Source organism: Lactuca sativa, chromosome 8 (genome assembly GCF_002870075.4).
Source record: "Lactuca sativa cultivar Salinas chromosome 8, Lsat_Salinas_v11, whole genome shotgun sequence".
Taxonomy (NCBI): Eukaryota; Viridiplantae; Streptophyta; class Magnoliopsida; order Asterales; family Asteraceae; genus Lactuca; species Lactuca sativa.
Genome location: NC_056630.2, coordinates 169,148,514 through 169,170,271, shown reverse-complemented (window position 1 = coordinate 169,170,271; position 21,758 = coordinate 169,148,514).

The following is a 21,758-nucleotide window of genomic DNA, read 5'->3' as shown; positions in this document are numbered from 1 at the left end:
CAGCAATAAAGCTGGTGAATTCATAAGTATTAATGTGTCTTTGATTTGTAAAAACTGTAAAGTAAAGACTTGTAAACATTTAGAGAAAAGTTGGAAAATCTTTGTAAGTAATTGTAAACCTTTGAAAACCCTAGGAAATCCTATATTTGCTACTAGTATAAAAGTAGTCTTCTACCAAGACTCGACTGTTTTGGAAGTAAGCCTCACTGTAGATGTGAAGGTTTTTCACTTATTTAACTATTATTATAAAAGTTATAGTCTACCTCATCATTTATGTGTATGAGTCACAATATAAAGAAAATAAAGAAAATAGTTTATCCACATCAAAGGTATCCTTTTTTAGTAGGATATTCACGGCGTGGAAACTCGCCGAACAGTACAACCGTGGAGACTCGTCGATGCTCCTTTTCCCTTCCATAGCTAACAGCATCGGGTGTGGAATGGTAAGTCTTGAAATGTTTGTAACAGATCCTATGTAATAGTATATATTAAACGTATTAATGTAGACGTGTTCATGTAAGCGTATCTCTGTAAACGTATCAATGTAAACGTATCTCTGTAAGCGTATCTATGTAAATGTACTCATGTAAGCCTATCTAGGTAAATCTACTCATGTAAGCGTATCTATGTAAACGTATTCAGGTAACATATAATGTATTAGTATGGACTCATGAATGAACTAACTCTTGTGTGATTCTTGTACTTGGAATTGTAAGTAGTATCTCCTAACTATACCTATTATAGTTACTAGTAATGTACGAGTATAACCGAAAGTATACCTTTGCTACCCAAAGGTACTGAACTGACTGGTGGAACTTTTATGTCTATATACATATACATGATATATAACTAATATTTAGACGACATTTAGACGAGCAAACGATGCCCTAAGGCCACATCCCAACGAGGAATAGGAAATAAAGCGAGCTAACCGTCCTAAGTCCTTTAAATATTATTTATATAACTATACATATGTAGGCATGCATTGCACAATATAAAAGCGTAAAAGAAGTGTTGTAAAACCTTTGAAAAGTTTAATACTAAGAAACGATGACTTGATGTCAGTTTATAAAACGATTGAAAACATTTTGTTTGATAAGACCGTTTAAGTATAAGGAAAACCTTTGTTTGAAAACACCTTTGTAACAGAGTTTGAAAGGAACTTACAGTGTGTAAGACAGTTTGATAAAGAGTTTTAAACATGTAAAATGTTTAAGAAAGTCATTTGAAGTAATATGTTTGGTAAAACTGCTAAACGTGTAGTAAATCCGTTTGTATACTAGTTATAAATCCCATATGATTGATTAATTAACAACAAGTATAGCAAAAGATTGATGTTTTTCGTACGAAGTTAATCGTATGTTTACTTGTATTCCCCCCCCCCCCCCCCCTTAAAAGTGTATAAACGCATTTATAAAGTATTTGAAAAATATAATTGTAGAGTATAAACTCACTTGTTAGATTGAAGAAAGCGAGACGAAAACTGAGCAGAACTTCTACTCGAGAAAGCGGATTTCTCGGGATTCTCGGGAATCTCGGAAGCGTAAAACTTCCTTCCAAACTTCGATATGACAACCGGGACTTCGGGATGGCTCCGAGGGTTTAAACGCAGAGCTTCGGCACGAGAAAGAGAAGAAATGAGCAAATAACCCCGGAACCCTCACACCCTTTATATAGGGTCTGAACCCTCGGATTATGCTGGGCGTACCAAGGTATTACGCTAGGCGTAATCCGGATCAGACCGGTGACTCCTCCTCCTACGGATAATATCGGTATTTATAATTAAATTAAATATATTAATTATTTAATAAACTTCAAAAATTCATATCTTCCTTATACGAAATCCGTTTTCGACGTTCTTTATATCCACGCGTAGGTGAGACTACGATCTACAACTTTTGTTTAGACTCCGTCGGCAAGTTTTGATTTGTTTTTAATATTATATTTTTAATAGGCCGGGGCAGGAAAAGTCCGTTAAAATTCCATAACTCCTTCATCCGATGTCTGTTTTTGCCAGACTTCTTACCGTTGTAATACCATTGACGAGATCTTCGATTCTCGTTTAGGTCATGTTGGCAAAAAGCCGCTCGATCTCGATTTCGAGTTTTTACGTGTCTCCTAATATGTCTAAAACTTCGAAAAATCATAACTTCCTCATATGAAGTTAGATTTGTGCATTCTTTTTATGTATGCTTACGGTTTTGGGATATCTAAAACTTTCATTTAGATACCTAAGTCTAAAAATTATTGTATTGAAAGTTCGCGTTTTACGCCTATCAGTGTTGCCGATTTTTGCTGCGAATCTTAGATTGGTCATAACTTCTTCGTTATAACTCGGATTTTAGTGTTCTTTATATGCATGAAAACCTTGATACGATTCCTACCAGTTTATTTAACCCAAATAAGATTTTAGGAAAGTTAAATTTTTACCTATATTTGACTGGTATTAGATTTCATTGTCTAGAAATATCTGGTTGTCACATCATCCCCCCGTTAGAGGGAATTTCGTTCCGAAATTAGTGTTTAAGCAGAATTGATACTACGCTACGGATAGAAGTTTTATTTGATCCTCGCGTTCCCAAGTGAATTCAGATCCTCGCATGGCCTTCCAGCGTGCCATTCACTATCGGGGAACAACTTTGTTTCTTTCGTTTGCCTTCACTGGGGTGATAATTCTTCCTGGTCAGATGTGCATTGCATGTTCTCGTTCCTTTGAATATTGTACTCCTTGTAGGTGTTGACTCTGCTCCTCCTTACTTTGGGAGTAGATAAGGATGTCATTGATGATCCGTCTTTCCTCTTCACGAACTAGACCAATGCTTCCCATGGTGAGAAGCTTGGCCTAATGAATCCCTTCTTCAAAAGTTTGTTAAGATGACTAGAAAAAGCTATGCATCACTGCTGGAGCTAGACAATAAGGTGATTTGACTACCGGGGTAGTCCTTGGAACTATGTCGATTCTGAAACTCGACTTTTCATTGTGGTGGAAGAGTTGCGTACTTCTGGAATGTTCTGAACGTTTTTCACCTCTTGGCTCGTATCGACGATGTGAGCAAGGAATGTATGACATTCCTTTCGCAAGCCCTTCTGAGCTTGCATACACGAAATGATGAGAAGGTTCGTACTTGATTCGTTGCAGCAAATAACTAGAGCTTCGCTGTTTAGGGAGGTTAGGACGAGCTGCTCTATCAAAGCACATGATGTCGGTTCATCATAGACTTAACCAACTCATACTGTTTATGATGTCAAAATTCTTAGGGTGGGTTAGATGTCGTGAACATCTAAAAGAAATTATGATTACTAATGAATTAAGGAAGAAAAGATACGTTCTTCTAAGTTTATTCTCAAGGAAGCACGATTACTCGTAGTTTTGGGCAGTCTCCGTCCTGAAGTTCTTATTAGAAGTCATACATGGTTCGTCAATCACAGTCTCGTGTATACAAGTCGTATATGATTAAGATCGAAAAGGTAGTCAAATAAATGATTCTTCTTTAAGCTCACATCTAAACGAGAAAAAGAAGTTAAAGTGGAATCATCAAATCTAAACATGTAGCACCTTGATCATATACCACCCTTGTGTATACATTCTTCAGCGATAGATTGACCGTAAAGGTCCTTGGTTTGAACTTGACGTACTATACGTGTGGTACTTCGGGGAGGTTTGCTAAGTTTTCTTCAGAAATGATAAGAAACATGAGGGACTCTATGCGTGAGTACCTCGGAGTTCTGGAATGACGGCTTCTCTTAGAAAGGCGATTTCGGAGAAAGAGATGTGCACACGAAACTAGTATTGTGAGGATCGAATTGAGTCAAGTTGTTTGATGATATCGGACTTACTTGGAAATAAAGGCATTAGATTTGATCATAAGGGTGTTACAGGAAAAACACAATAGTGCAACTTTTAACAGAGTTACAATACTTTAGTTTTACTACAAGACTATTGCTGCAAACAAGGTATACTACAAAAGGTGTCACACCCCAAAACCACGAACGGCGGAAACGTTCAGGGGTGGAGGACGTCATGTACAGTATCACAACAGTGTAATATAATAAACAAGCAACAACATCATCCATTGCATTATAAATAATGTTTTAATACATGTGTGTTCTTTCATTGTAGTAAGACACCAAAAATATACAATCAAAATAAAAGACGAGACTTGTCTGCTCCGTCTTCTCAAAACCTGGCCTCCGTACCTGTCTACTGATGACCTGAGAATACAAGTTATTTTGAAAGCGAGTATCAGCTTTAAAGCTGGTGAATTCATAAGTATTTAAGTGTCATTGCCTTGCTTACTGAAAGCTATTTTAAAGGTCATGCAAACCTTTAAATGTAAATGTTGATGTAAGCATGAAAAACCCTAGAAAATCCCTTATTTTCTATTAGTGTGAGATGTAGTCTTCTACCAAGACCCAAATGTTTTGTTATGACAAGGTAGTCTTCTACCAAGACCTGAATGTTTTGTAAGTAAAATGATAGTTTTTCCTTCTATTGACTAGTACTAAAGTAGTTAGTCTACTCATCGTTTATGTGAAAGTATCACAAAATAAAGTAAATAGGAAATGTATACTAAAGTAAATATTATCCCGAGGTACTTTGGCTAACATGACGTATGTAACTGTTAACCTGAGGTACCATGGCTAACACGACATTTATAACCTAATGAACATCCGCAGATTGTCCAATTGTCCTCTGTAGCAGCAGCAGGGGGAGGAAGGGTTAGTCCCGTAAAGGTACTCCTAGTATAAGTAATAACCGTAGGCATCCGTAGATGTTCATCACCCACTGTTGCTAACAGATGGGTCCCGGAATGGTTAGTCCCGTCCATATATCTCGAGGTACTGGGGATAGGGTCCTGTTCTAGATATCCCATGGTACTGGGGATAGGCATGATAATTTACACAGAAGGTACAAATAAATTATCCTCGCAATTCGTGATACAAATATTCAAATAAGTATACACAGGTAAAGGTATCTACGTAAAGGTACTCATGTAATCTGTTCATGTATCATGTAAGCATATGTAAAGGTACTCATGTAATAGGTAAGGTACTAGTTAAGACTCATGAATGAACTGACTCTTGTGTGATTCCTTGTAATAGGAATAATGTTTTGTTATCCTCTAACTATCCCTGTGATAGTAAATTTAAAGGTAATTGGTTGTACCAGTAAGTTTATACACTCTTGCAACTCAAGAGTGTTGGAAACTAACTGAATGGTGTAAACTATAACATCAATACATATATATAAATATGAGTGTATATGTATAGTTTAGTTCAAGAATGTAAATTGGTTTTGTAAGATATCTCAGGATTTTGAACAACATAAATGTGACTTGATGTCATTTGATAAACATTTTAAATATAAAACGTTTGGTAACAAGTTGGTAACAAGTTATTTTAAGATATAAAACCGTTTCATGCATCATATTTTGCAGTATGTGAAATTTTGTTGAATGAAAACACAGTTATAAAATACATATATATGATTTAATAACATGTTGTTTTCTACTTGTACACACACTACGATCCTAATGAACATATAATCACACATATATGCATTCAATTAGTCTTAAATCACTAATTGATAATGTTAAGACATCTTAGACATAATCAACACTTCATATAAGTGTTTTAAGCCCTAAGGATTGCATCTAAGCTAATGTGGGACATGGAACTTGTGTTTAGGGTTCCAAAGGACCCTATATATGAGTTTACTCCCCATATATCATCACACATGGAGTTTACGGTTGTAAACTCTTGAGTTTACGGCCGTAAACTCCCAACCATGGGGGTATGGTGTGTTTTGAAATCCCAAATGATTCCTAGAATTATTCCAACTTGGTGGCTAAGTCCTTGGAAGGGTTTAAGGTCTAGAAACACTCCATTTAGGAGTTTACGGCCCTAAGGCCATTCCCGTTAGATTTTATGGCCGTAAACTCTAAGTATGGTGTGTTTTTGATGCTTTCAAGTCTCAAGAATAGGTGGTACAAGTTCTAGGCTTTTATTCCAAGCATATGAAGACATTAGGCACACTTTGGTGCCCTTCTTTCATGTTTACGGCCCAAGAACCATGTCTTGGCTGTAAACTCACTTTGGTAGGTGATTTTGGTGTGCTTTGGTCCTTCAATTAAGTGGGAAACAATTTCATGTAAAGGTCTAGGGATTTAGGTGTCTTAAAAACACCCTTTTGTCCATTACAATGGAGTTTACGGCCTAAGATTGCTCTTGGGCCGTGAACTCCCATGTGTTTGTGTTTGTTGATTGTTTTCTTTTCCTAAATACATATACAAATGAGTCTAGGGTAGTAGCATAACACAAGGAACAATCTAGGCTCGGTTTCAGGAGTTTACCGCCCAAGAACACCTTGGGGAGTAAACTCCTAGATCTAATGATTTAGCCATCTAAATCATGTTATAAGCACATAATAAGCTTTCTAACACTACTAGAAAGAGTTACTCATGTTTGGTATAAAAACCCAAAGATCCGTGAGAGAGAAAATGGCTTTTCTCTAGTTAGAAATGCGAATAATGAATGAATTTGGTTCAGAATTCTATTTATAGTCCTGAGATATTTTGGCAGAGAATATTTTTATTCCTGAAATGATCTCTAATATATTAGAGTGTTGGAATAACAGTGTTTCACAAAACCCTAGTGCACCCACTCTCCTGATATTTCCTGAAGTGTAAACCCTGAATTACTCAAACTTACGCGAAAAGTCTGAAAATTAACTGTGACTGCTATAACTTCTATTGAAGTGATATAGTTTGTACAGAATGGAAATTTCGGGTTGTCACATCATCCCCCCATTAGAAGGAATTTCGTCCCGAAATTAGAATTTAAGCAAATAAGAAGTTACAAATAACTAAGCGAAAAGGTGAGGGTATTTCAGTGTCATCTGATCCTCACGTTCCCAAGTGAATTCCGGTCCATGCTTTGCGTCCCAGCGCACCTTCACTATCGGGATACGGATCTGCTTTGTTTTCTTGACCTCTCGGTCCATGATCTCTACTGGTTCCTCCATGAAGTTGAGGCTCTCGTTGATCTCAATCTCATCGAATGGAATAACAAGAGTCTCGTCGGATAGACACTTTTTCAAGTTCGAGACGTGGAAGGTAGGATGTACGTTACTGAGTTCGTGCGGTAGATTGAGTTTGCTAGCTACAGGTCCGATTCTCGCAAGAATCTCGAAAGGCCCTATGTAACTTGGATTTAGCTTCCCACGCTTTCCAAAGCGTATCAAGCCCTTCCAGGGTGAGACCTTCAGTAGGACTAGGTCGCCCACTTGGAACTCCAATGGTTTTCTACGCTTGTCAGCGTAGCTTTTCTGTCGGTCTCTAGAGGCTTTCAGTCGTTCACGAATTTGAACGATCTTCTCTGTCGCTTCCCGAATGATCTCCGGACCCGTGAGAGTGCTTTCGGGAACTCGTCCCTTAGCTAACTGGGTATCACCAACTTCAGCCCAGCACAGAGGGGATCTGCACTTTCGGCCATAGAGGGCCTTGAATGGAGCTGTCTTTATGCTCGTATGATAACTGTTGTTGTAGGAAAATTCGACAAGGGGTAAATGAGTATGCCAAGCTTTTCCAAAGTCAATCACACAGGCACGCAACATATTTTCTAAGGTTTGGATAGTTCTCTCACTTTGCCCGTCGGTTTGTGGATGGTAGGCTGTACTCATGTCCAACCTAGTTCCTAGGGAATTTTGTAATGATTGCCAGAACCTCGAAGTGAATCTACTATCTCTATCTGAGATGATAGATAAAGGAACACCGTGCAGCCTTACAATCTCCCTAATGTAAGTTCTAGTAAGTTTCTCCATCTTGTCTCTTTCGTTGATCGGTAGGAAGTGTGCAGACTTGGTCAGTCTATCGACGATGACCCATATGGAATCAAGTCCACCCATCGTCTTGGGCAACTTAGTTATGAAGTCCATAGTGATCCACTCCCACTTCCATTCTGGTATCTCCGGTTGTTGTAGAAGACCGGAGGGTTTCTGGTATTCGACCTCGACCTTTGCGCACGAAGGTAGCAATATCTGCTTTCATGCTAGGCCACCAGTATAACTTTTTAAGATCCAGATACATCTTATCTGAACCCGGGTGGATGGAATAACGAGTGTTGTGAGCTTCGGTCATGACCAAGTCTCTGAAGCCACCGTGTTTCGGTGTCCAGATCTGATCCATGAGGTATAAGGCTCCGCCACCCTTGGCTTCTAAGTTCTTATCCATCCCTCTAAGGGATTCACCAGCCACGTTTTCAGGTTTCAAAGCGTCGAGCTGAGCCTCCATAATTTGTGTGGACAATTGTGAATGGATAGTTAGAGTCAAAGATTTGACCCTACGACCAGTATATTCTTTCCGACTCAGGGTGTCGGCTACTACATTGGCTTTACCCGGATGATAACGAATTTCGCACTTGTAATCACTGAGTAGCTCGACCCACCGTCGTTGTCTCATGTTGAGCTCTTTCTGGTCGAAAATGTGTTGTAGACTCTTATGGTCCGTAAAGATCGTGCTTTTTGTACCATATAGGTAATGTCGCCAGATCTTCAGAGCGAACACAACTGCTCCTAGTTCAAGATCGTGGGTTGTGTAGTTAACCTCATGTGTCTTCAGCTGTCTCGAGGTATAGGCGATGACTTTACCTCACTGCATCAGAACACATCTGAGTCCTTGATTGGATGCATCGCAATAGACAATGAAGTCTTCTATCCCTTCGGGGAGGGATAGTATCGGGGCGGTGCACAAGGCTTGTTTGAGCGTTTGGAACGCTCTTTCCTGTTTCTCTTCCCAGTCAAAGGCCACACCTTTCTGGGTCAGGGTTGTAAGAGGTTTCACTATGCTGGAGAAGTTCTGAATGAACCTGCGATAGTAGCCAGCGAGACCTAGAAATTGACGAATTTCGGTAGGTGTCTTCGGTGCTGACTAGTTCTCAATGGCTTTGATCTTGGAGGGGTCCACGTGTATTCCCTCTTCGCTAACAACATGGCCCAAAAATTCGACTTGCCGAATCTAAAATTCGCACTTTGAGAACTTCGCGTAGAGCTTCTCCGATCGCAATGTTTCTAAGATTTTACGGAGATGTTGACTATGCTCCTCCTTACTTCGAGAGTAGATGAGTATGTTATCAATGAAGACGATGACGAACTGATCCAAGTAAGGACGACACACCCTATTCATCAGATCCATGAATACTGTGGGCGCGTTAGTTTATCCGAATGGCATCACTACAAACTCGTAGTGCCCATAACGAGTTTGGAAGGCTGTTTTGGGAACATCCTCCTCTAACACTCGTAGTTGGTGATATCCGGATCGCAGATCTATCTTCGAGAAGTAGTGGGCTCCTTGAAGTTGATCAAATAAATCATCAATGCAGGGCAAGGGATAACGATTTTTAATGGTAAGTTTGTTGAGTTCTCTATAGTCGATGCACATGCGAAACGATCCATCTTTCTTCTTGACGAACAAGACCGGTGCTCCCCATGGTGAGAAGCTTGGTCGAATGAATCCCTTCTTGAGAAGTTCGTTAAGTTGACTGGAAAGTTCCTGCATCTCGGCCGGTGCCAAACGATAAGGAGATTTGGCTACTGGGGTAGCTCCTGGCACTAAGTCGATTCTGAACTCGACTTGGCGTTGCGGTGGTAAACCAGGAAGTTCTTCTGGGAATATGTCGGGGAAGTCGCGTACTTCTGGGATGTTCTGGATGTCTTTTAGTTCTTGACTAATATCGACGACGTGTGCTAGGAATGCATGGTACTCTTTTCGCAAACACTTCTGGGCTTGAATGCACGAAATGATGCGAAGGGTCGTACTAGGTTTGTCGCCGTAGATAATTAAGGTTTCGTTGTTAAGAAGGTTAAGACGAACTGCTTTTTCAAAGTACATGATGTCGGCGAGAAGAAGACTCAACCAATCCATACCGATGATAATGTCGAAACATTTAATTGGGACTGGCATGAGATCTATCTTGAAAGTATGGTCATCTAAAGTTAAGGTACAACCTACGTATATGCAGTTTGTACTCTCTGTTTTTTCCCGTTAGCCATTTCTACCGTGAATGAATTATCTAATGCACATGGTTTTTCTTTAAGCAGGTGTGCAAATTTGTGACTTACAAAACTTTTCTTGAAAACTATCGTAGGATCAGCTACTGCTTCCTCGTTGCCTAGGTCCATAACTCTTCCTACTCCTCCAGCCATCCCTGCTTTCGGGCAGTTCCTCTTGTAGTGGCCTACTTCGCCACACCCGTAGCAGGCTTGGCCCATACCGACATTAGGAACCTGGGCGGCTTGAGCTATTGGAGCCTTGCAGTAACGGGCGGTGTGCCCCTTCCTATTGCAGTTAGAGCAGAACATCTCCTTGCAAGTTCCGTGGTGGTGGAAGCTGCATTTGTTGCACTTCGGAAGGGTTCCAACATAAGTTTTTGCTGGTAAGGGGTTCACAGGGACAACAGGAGTCACTGTGGCAGCATTGATCGCCACAAGTTGTTTATTGGAGGATCCTTGCGAAGCCCCTCTTTTCCTCTTATTCCTCCCCTTCTTGTTGTAGTCGGGGTTGGACTTTTGTGGCACGGGTGTAGGGATTGTTGGGTTCTGAGGTTTCCGGTGATCGAGGAGAGATTGTGCCAGTTCCTTGGCGCTATCGAAGGTAATAGGCCTAGAAGCGATCACACTTGACTGGATCGGGGGCGACAGTCCCCAGATATATCTCTCTATCTTTTTGCTCTGGAGAGCAACCATGTAAGGGCATAAGTTTGCCAAATCACAGAACCTATTTGTGTAGCTCGTGATGTCTGATCCAACCATTTGTAGACCCCAGAATTCTTGCACGAGTTTTTGTATTTCACCTCGAGGACAGTATTCTTTCATCAGCATGTCTTTCAACGTTTCCCAGCCGATGGAATACGCCACCACCAAAGTTAGATAGTTAACATGGCTGTTCCACCATGTTAGTGCCCTGTCAGAGAAGGTACAAGCTGCAAACTTGACCTTGTTGCCCTCCTGGCAAGCACAAATTTCAAAGACCAATTCCATCTTTTTAATCCATTGACTCAACACCATAACACCCCCAGTTCCATTGAAGCTGCAGGGTTTGGCGTTAGTAAAGTCCTTGTAGGTGCATTCCCGAGGGTGTCCATGGATTTCGCCATGGTTCGAGCGAGGTGCACCTGTTCCGGATCCACTAGGGACAGGAGCATTGATTGCTGACACAACAGCTGCAACTGCTGCTGTGAAAGCTGCCTGGAACATGTTGGCATCGAAAGGATTAGGTGGTTGAACAGGTACAGATGGTGGTGGAGGTGGTGGTATCGGTGTTTCGTTGTTTGGGTTACGCCTTGTACTTCTGCGTGGCGGCATCTTTCACTATACGTTTAAAAGATGACGACATGGATAAGAATAAATGATTAATGAATGTGTCTCATGGACTAACTCCCCATAGTCCAACAACAGAATGAATAGAATGACTAACTAAAAATGACAGTAGTTGGATAATAATTTCCATAAGGTTTGATATCTGTCAATAATACTGGAATTACAAATGTAACAAGTTCGGGAAGAATGGCCTAGAATCAAGACTAGATCAAGACCTAACAGGTCCAAGATTTATACAGATAGGAAATTAGACCAAAATTTTACATAAACTAGGTTATATCCAAAAGATGATTCGACGAGCTTCTATCGGCGACGAGAGCTGCTTGCATGATTCCTCGATCCCGACAGTAGACGTTCAATGTCCATTATAAGCATGTCCAACCTTGCTTGCTAAGCTCGAAGTTCTCTAACCTCAGCTCGGGTTTCAGCAAGTTCCCTTTGCAGATTTGCATTGCGGACCAGAGTCCTTTCATGAGCAGACTCTAGTTGGCGAATGTAGATAGTGTTAACACCAGAGTTGGCGTCAACTTCCAAAACTTGATTGATAGTCACCTGAGCCATGATCGTGTTTCGAGAAATCCTACGCACCATGATTGGTAGGACTCTATCAGCAGAACCTCCTTCAGTGAGGTTGTAGAAACTTCGGTCTCCATGGTAGGGAATGGGTTGACCCTGTTCATGACTCCATGTAGTTAAGTTAGCGGCCCTCAAGGGCGTGGGTCCTTGAAACACAGGGCGGGGGTTTAGCTTTGGGTTTTGAGCAGCTGGGGGTAGGTTGTTGACTTCTGGCTCCGATTCAGAACTATCGGAAGAACCCTCAACATGGTGATCATCCAAAGGGATTGGGTGATCATCTTCTGGTTCTGCCTCTAGCCAACCAGCATTGCCTTGGTTCAGGAAATACGGATCGCCATGATGAAATCCAGCCATTTTAATCTATGCGAGAAAAGGGATATAAGAAATGGCTAAATAGACGAACTGACTAATATAATTACAGTAAGACCAAATACCCCTATGGTATTTCTTTATGGTTGTGTTGGTAAGTTTTTTTTTTTTTTTTTTTTTTTAGACTTGTTGCCACATCACAACCATTCTTGGACATATGCTAATCACTCCTCGGACCAGCATAGTTGATCAGGCTATGCCATTCCCAAGACTGACCATATATCCCCAGGCTTACTTGTGATATTCAACAATAGTAATACTTTTGTTCTTGTCGTTGTGAAACTGATTTTAGTATGAATGCAGGCACGTATACTTACTTAAATATTTTATTATTTATAAGTATAACTCTTAGACAGAGTGTTTTAATCCCCATGTATTTATAGTTAGTATATCTTTTATGGGTTGATATACTATATTCACTATAAACAATGCTCTGATACCAATCTCTCACACCCCAAAACCACGAACAGCGGAAACGTTCAGGGGTAGAGGACGTCATGTACAGTATCACAACAGTGTAATATAATAAACAAGCAACAACATCATCCATTGCATTATAAATAAAGTTTTAATACATGTGTGTTCTTTCATTGTAGTAAGACACCAAAAATATACAATCAAAATAAAAGAAGAGACTTGTTTGCTCCATCTTCTCAAAACCTGGGCTCCGTACATGTCTACTGATGACCTGAGAATACAAGTTATTTTGAAAGCGAGTATCAGCTTTAAAGCTGGTGAATTCATATGTATTTAAGTGTCATTGCCTTGCTTACTGAAAGCTGTTTTAAAGGTCATGCAAACCTTTAAATGTAAATTTTGATGTAAGTATGAAAAAACCCTTGAAAATCCCTTATTTTCTATCAGTGTGAGATGTAGTCTTCTACCAAGACCTGAATGTTTTGTTATGAAAATGTAGTCTTCTACCAAGGCCTGAATGTTTTGTAAGTAAAATGATAGTGTTTCCTTCTATTGACCAGTACTAAAGTACTTAGTCTACTCATCGTTTATGTGAAAGTATCACAAAATAAAGTAAATAGGAAATGTATACTAAAGTAAATATTATCCCGAGGTACTTGGGCTAACACAACATATGTAACTGTTAACCTGAGGTACCAGGGCTAACACGACATTAATAACCTAATGAACATCCGAAGATTGTCCAATTGTCCTCTGTAGCAGCAGCAGGGCGGTGGAAGGGTTAGTCCCGTAAAGGTACTCCTAGTATAAGTAATAACCGTAGGCATCCGTAGATGTTCATCACCCACTGTTGCTAACAGATGGGTTCCGGAATGGTTAGTCCCGTCCATATATCTCGAGGTACTGGGGATAGGGTCCTGTTCTAGATATCCCAAGGTACTGGGGATAGGCAGGATAATTTACACAGAAGGTACAAATAAATTATCCTCGCAATTCGTGATACAAACAATCAAATAAGTATACACAGGTAAAGGTATCTACGTAAAGGTACTCATGTAATGTGTTCATGTATCATGTAAGCATATGTAAAGGTACTCATGTATCAGGTAAGGTACTAGTAAAGACTCATGAATGAACTGACTCTTGTGTGATTCCTTGTAATAGTAATAATGTTTTGTTATCCTCTAACTATCCCTATGATAGTAAATTTAAAGGTAATTGGTTGTACAAGTAAGTTTATACACTCTTGCAACTCAAGAGTGTTGGAAACTAACTGAATGGTGTAAACTATAACATCAATACATATATATAAATATGAGTGTATATGCACAGTTTAGTTCAAGAATGTAAATTGGTTTTGTAAGATATCTCAGGATTTTGAACAACATAAATGTGACTTGATGTCATTTGATAAACATTTTAAATATAAAACGCTTGGTAACTAGTTGGTAACAAGTTATTTTAAGATATAAAACCATTTCATGCATCACATTTTGCAGTATGTGAAATTTTGTTGAATGAAAACACAGTTATAAAATACATATATATGATTTAATAACATGCCTCTTCATCTTTTTCCTCATCTTTCTCTACCATTTTCTTCAGAACACAATCTTTAGCATAATGGTTCTTTCTTCCACAGTAGTAGCAGCTAACGCCAGAATCTCCTTCAACTTTCGCCTCTTTCTTTGGTTCTTCTGTCTTCGGCTCCTCCCCAACCTTTTCAGAACTATAGCTTCCCTGCCAATTTCGGTTCTTATTGGTAGGGAACCTTTTCTTGATGAACCTCTTGGGATTGGATACCATCATAGCATAATCTTCTGACGTAAGATCATAGTCCTCTAGGTTCAGATCTTCGTCATCCACTGCATTCTTGCCTTTTGACAGAAGGGCCAAGGACCCCAAGCTTGAGACCACATTCTTTTCTTGCATGACAATCTTTTCTTGGGATTTCAGAATTCCCACCAGCTTTGCCAATGAATACGACTTGAACTGCTCATGAGCTTTAACTGTAGACACGACAACTCTCCATTCAGATCTTAGGCCATTCAAAAAGGTGACCTTTTGTTCAATCAACTTCCTTTCTATATCATGTTTGATCATCTTGCTAAGAAGTTGATTGAAGCGATCAAACGTCTGAGTGACAGTTTCATCAGAATTTTGCTTAAATTCACCAAACTCAGACAACAACAAGGTCTGAATAGAATGCTCCAAATCTTCATCTGTGGAATATAACTCTCGCAACCTATCCCAGATTTCTTTAGCGGTACTGCAGGAACTCACCAACCTAAATGTATCAGATTGAAGAGCGAATCGGATCAGTCTCAATGCTTTAAGGTTGCACTGAAACTTTTCGTTTTCGTCTTGAGCAACATCTTTTACATCTTTTAACAGATCATTATACTCTTTCTGAGTTTTAATGATTTTAGATGTTCCTGAGTGAGGAAATGGTCCAGATACAATTGCTTCCCAAATAAGATACCCATTATCTTCAGATCCGATGACATAGTCTTCAAAATGATGCACCCAAACTTCGTAATCCTGGGTGTAAAGAATAGGAATCTTTGTCGTTGATCCAATGTTGTTTGATATGTTGATAGGATTAGATTGTGAATTGTCCATGCTTGATCGTTTAACCTGTTTGAAAGATCAGACTTGTAATATGTAATATTAGGGCAAAACAAATAAATGCTGAGTTACGTCAATTATGGAATGACGGCTCAATAAATATCAGTTAATGCGGAATAACCCTAATCGCTTCTTTCACAGAAGAGATGTGTATGAATTACATAGCCTCCTGCTCTGATACCAATTGATGAGTTATAACTACTCTTTGATCGATTAGATCTTTGCAACAGGTAAATAATGAACGTAAAAACAAAGAGATAAAACACAAGTATGGATCTGAATGAGTCGAATGATTAGATTAACTCAATCCTCAGCAGAGCTTGATTAAGAACTTCCGCTGTAGAGGATTCTAGGGTTACAAAACAAGAACGACGAATACGCTGTAAAACTCTATCAATTCTTATATGTTCCTTTGTTCTAGGATGCATGCAAGCATCTATATATAATAAACCCTAAACAAAACTCACGGATGGACAAGCCCATACCGGAGACAAAACTTGGACTCGTTAACGAGCCCAAAAGACGCAACACTAAACTGGACCTAACAAAAAGAATGAGGGTGAAGATGATGAAGCATACCATATGCTCAAGCTGGAGGATATAAAGGAGAAGAAAGCCACTAACAATTCTATGAATGCTTTGATTGTGTAGGAGAATGTTGTTGGTAATGTGTTCGACGGCCTGGAGGCCTAGTCTACAGACTCTGAAGATGAAGAGGTACGTAAACCCATACATTGCAGGGCATTTGTGGCAAAAGAAAATAGTACTGAGTTTGCTAGGAGATGCTTGATGGTGACAATTGGAGTGTCACAAATGTGGGACTATACAACTCGAAGGGGACAATGATGAGGCGAATCAGAAGGACGATAAGTGTTTTGCTGCCAAACGTGTGAGTGAAAGGATCAACGAGTGCGATCAGTTGATCAAAAAGGTATAATCCATTCTTGAATCACTTAAAATACTTATACCAAACTATGAAGAGGAATTAAACGAATTAAAATTCAAATTTTCTAGTTTAAGTGGAAGTCTAATGCAAACTCACCTCACAAATGCTAACTTAATCGATCAACTTAGCAAGGTGACATCCAAGAACGAGGAGTGAAGGATGTGGATCGAGAAGACAGAGTTAGATTTAGTTAAAACGAGAGATGAGTTGATATATTTACAACGTGACAATTCAAAGTTTTTGTAACAAGGGAATATTTTTTGTTTAAAAGCTACATGTCTTTACACTAATATTACTCAGTTACATTTGAATTGTGACGTTGGCAAAAATGTTCACAAAATGATTTTGCACTTTCTTGAATTTAAGGAGGATGAAGTTGATGTAGATTGCTATAATTGTGAATCTATTGTATCATCAGATTAGGTTTCAGATGCTTATAGGATTGGTCTAGACAAAATTGAGTCCTTTTTTAAATCCGAACACCATAAGGACATGCTTCGGAATTTATTAGACGAAAATGAAAAATTGAAAATAAATACCGAAATCATGCAAAAATTTGACTCATTGAGTACCAAACTGAGTTCAGAAATTAAGATGAATTTGGAAAATACTTTTGAATTAGATGAGTACAATGATATGACTGAAATTTCTGAATGCGATGAGGTTGAATGCTCTAAATTCCTCAAAAGTGAACCCAAATCGGCAAAACCTCTCATATCTTAACACTCAGTTGCATTCGCTCTTATGTCCAAGGACAAGTCCGAAATCCTTAAAGAAAAGGCAGTGGTATATAAAAACGTGCAAACAGTAATGAATCAAGTATATGCCACCACTGGAGTTACAAAGAAGCAAACAGTTGAGCTAACTTGTTTGATAGATGAAGACAATGTTGATGGGTGTGATAATTTATTCTGGTCAGCTCCCATTGACAATGCAGACGAAACCGTTGGTCTCTCGGACTAAACCTCATCGAGATTCAAGGGTAGATATGTGGCTGAATCTCTCAACAAGCCTTTAAGATTTGATAATCCAAGTACAAGCGGTACTAAATAAATTCAATGTGAACTGAAAAAAGGCATCAAGAGAATCATCTCCAAGCGAAGCTCGTAAAGATGAACTGAAACCAAAGGCAAAAATTCACAAATCTGAAAAACAACTTGCTGAGAAAACACGTCAAAGGAACAAAAGGTACCAGAAGAATCTCAAAAAGAGAAAGCAGTTTTGGAATTCTGAAAACGCTAATCATATTCATAAGGTATCGAATCCACAGGCGAAACTAAGCCCTCAGACAAACAAAGGTCCATGTACTAACTGTCAGTCCTGCAGCCAAACAAACTGAAAAAACAGTTTCGGTGTTGAATCAAGCAGTAATAAGAACCGAAATACCATCTTAGGTCCCAAAGTACATCAACAACTGAAGCCGAACCCAGCCAAGGATATCAAAGGAAAGGGAAAGATAATCTCGCACCCTGAAGTTCATACCAAGAAGATGTTAGCTAACCCTAGGAATCTAAAGAAAAAGTTTAAATAAGAATTAAAAAAAAAACAGTCGGCCTCAAATGAACCAAAACAAGAAAACAATAAAATCAAGGTTTTTACCATCAAAAGAAAAGATGAAACCACATTAATAAAAAGAACATACTTGGTTGATCTTGCTGTTGCAATTCCAATCCTGGAAAAGGCTCACGAGGACTCAAGCAACTTTGGGTTCCTCAATCTATTTAATTTTTATAGGTTATAAGTGACGAGCAGTTCGACGAAGAATGGTACACTAATAGTGGCCGCTCACATCACATGACAGGAAGGAGGGAAGGGTTAAGGGAGTTTCGGTCCCTTAAGGATGGTAGATGTGTCAAATATGGGAATAGTTCATATGGCATGATCAAAGGCTACGAAATAATCAGAAATGAAGGTAGCATATGTAGAGGGATTAGAACACAATATCATTAGCATCTCTCAAGTGGTCGTGGGAACTAGCTTGAAAGTTTCATTCGATGATGAAGGTTCTGAAATTAGCTAAAAGAAGACGAAGACTGTCCTGTTAAAATCCAAGCAAAAAGGAGAGATGTATCCTCTAAATCTTAACCCAATGCGAGGAAACCCAGTTGTATGTCTTTTCACGGAAGCACACTCTGACGAGAGTTGGATGTGGCACCGAAGGCTCTCACATCTTAACTTTAAGGACATCAACAAGTTGGTTATCGATGATCATGTACGAGGACTTCCCCTTCTCAAATTTGATAAGGAACACTTGGGTGCTGCATGGGAGATGGGAAAGCAAATCCAAAAGAGTTATCCCACTCGTATTAATAAAAAGATCATTGAACCACTTGAACATCTACACATTGACTTGTGTGGTCCTTCATCAATCGAAAGCATCGGTGGTAGTAAGTACATTTTAGTAATTGTCGATGACTTTTCACATTTCACCTGGGTTTTCTTTCATAAACAAAAATCAAATGCGACTCCTAAGCTCAAAGCATTTATAAAGCAAGTGGAACTTCAACTGCAAAAGGTGGTTAGAAATGTCGGAAGTGACAACGGGTTGGAATTCAAAAATCAAGAGTTCGAAGAATTTCTTGTGATAAGGGAGTGTCTCACAACTTCTCAGGTCCCTACACTCCACAATAGAATGACATAGTTGAAAGGCAAAACCGCTCTTTATGTGAAGCAGCCCGAAGCATGCTCAGCTTCGCCTCATTACTTTTGTGCTTCTGCGCTGATGCAATAGCTGCTGCCTGCTATACCCAGAACCAATCCTTCCTCAATAAGCAATTTTCCAGCACTCCTTACGAAATGTTGAATAATCGCAAGCCAAATGTCAAGTTCTTCCAGGTGTTTAGTTCAAGATGCTTTATTTTCAACTCTAAAGAGAACCGAAACAAGTTCGATGTATAGGCAGATGAAGGGATACTTCTTGGTTACTCGCTAACTTCAAAAGCATATAGGGTTCTGAATAAGCATTTAAAGAAAATTGAAGAAACATATTAAGTCACATTTGATGATGACTACGTGAAGAAACTTCAATCAATTAAAGGACCAACAGAGGAAATCTTTCCAGCATCAGGACAACTCTCGGTCCCAATTTCCAATCTATTTGAAGAATACATGTTGCTCTTTGATGAACCAGAGAGAGCAATTAATTCTAAGACAAAGGCAGCTGACAAAAAGATCAACAACTTGAAGAAGATTATTGATGAAGCAGGAAAAGATATGGAAAGAGAACATCAACGACCAACTGAACAGCCAGGTCCAAGTTAACCTCCAAAAGAAAGTTCTATATTTTAGGGGGAGGGTTCAACCACATCAGATAACCCTGATTCGTCATTCAAAGAGGAAAATCCATCACCAGCAAAGACCTATGGCATTCCATTCGAGGGGGAGCATTCTGATCTTGATGTTGAAACCGTCTCATCATTCGAGGGGGAGAATCATAATACAAATGATGATTCGGATACTCAATCAGAATTGGAAGAGGAAATAAATGTAGAATTGGATCCTGCTTATGATCCAAACTAACCTCCTCGCACAAAATAGACAAGAGATCATTCAAAAACGCAAGCAATCGGTGAATCATCTAAGGGAGTTCTTACTCGGTCTCAAATTAAAGCGAAACAAACTTCTCTGATCTCTCAACTAGAATTTTTCCTGTTTAATTCGTTTGTCTCTAAAATAGAAACGAGAACGGTTAAAATTGCACTCGATCACTCCAATTGGGTACAAGAAATGAAAGACGAACTCCATGAGTTTGAGCGAAATCGAGTTTCGAGATTGTCAGGAAGAAGGTATAGACTATGAAGAAACATTTGCTCCTGTAGCAAGGTTAGAATCAGTGTGAATCTTTCTAGCATATGCTGCACACAAAAACTATGAAGTATTTCAAATGGATGTCAAGTGTGATTTCCTGAACGAAGAACTATAGGAGACTGTATATCTTTAGCAACCATTGGGTTTCATGAATGAAAGGTATCCTGATCATTGCTATATACTGGATAATGCCATCTATGGTTTAAAGCAAGCTCCTAGAGCTTGGTATGAAGCCCTTACTCGATTTCTAAAATTGTTCAAGTTTAATCAAAGTTTGGTTTACCCAACCTTCTTTCGCAAGAAAGAGGGTGACCACTTAATGATCGTCCAAATATACGTTGATGACATCATCTTTGGTTCCACGAATCCCAGCCTAACAGTTGAATTCATTAAGTTGATGGAGACTAAGTTTGAGATGAGCTCAATGGGTCTAATTAACTTTTTTCTTGGCTTGAATAATAGACAAGGACCCGAAGGCATATTTATCAATCATGAGGCTTACACAAAGACCCTACTAGCTAATTTTGGCATGATAGGAGATTCCAAAGTGAAGTTTCTTATGGAATTTGGAATGAAGTTAACACCATATCTGGAGAAACCGGCTGTTGATATGACCCTCTATCGGCAAATGATAGGGTCTCTAATGTATCTAACTGCTAGTAGACTAGACATTATGTTTTTAGTTTGTTGTTGTGCCAAGTTGCAAGCTAATCCGCGAGAACCTAATATGGCGACTATTAAGAACATCTTCAGATATTTGAAGCGAACCTCATCTCTAGGTCTGTGGTATCCTGCAAAATCAGGATTTTTCGTTCAAGCATTCTCTGATGCTGATCTTGGAGGATGCGGTTTAGACCGAAAGAGCACTACAGGCGGATGTCAATTACTCAATGGTAAACTAATCAGCTGGAAGTCTAACAAACAAACCTAGGTTTCACTCTCTAAAGCCGAAGCTGCATTTATTGTTGCAGCCTCTTGTACTTCTTAGGTCATTTGGATCCAAAGCCAATTAAGAGATTATGGCCTGAATATGAAGAAGATTCCTCTTTATTGCGACTCTGAAAGTTCCATCAGGATCTATCATAATCCAGTGCAGCATTCCAAGACGAAACACATAACACTGAGATATCACTTCATCAAGGATCATGTAGAAGATGGGAATGTTGAAATTCACTTTGTTTGGTCCTCTGATCAATTGGTTGACATCTTTACTAAGGCCTTGCCTGAAGAATCGTTTAATAAAATACTACAAGGCTTAGGAGTGATGGAAGTTGAGTCAGTTCCAAAACCACAATCGTTTCATTAAGTATAACTTTCACTATCGCTTTCTTAAAATTCTCTAACAACAGAAATGAGTCGAACGCTTGGTCTATTTTTTCTTCTAATTTTTCGGGAACCAAAATGAACCGAAGGCTCGGTCTATTTCGGCTCCTGATTTTTCGGGAACCGAAACGAACCAAAGGCTCGGTCTATTTCGCCGCTTATAATTTTTAAAAGCGAGCGAATGTTCCATATTATGGTTTGGAACTTACATATCATTTGCCTACTCTATGTTTTGTTTTCAATTCATATCCAAAACTCAAAAAAAATATTTTCTGTTTTCTTTTTATTTATTTTTCAGAAAATTCATAAAAAAAATCC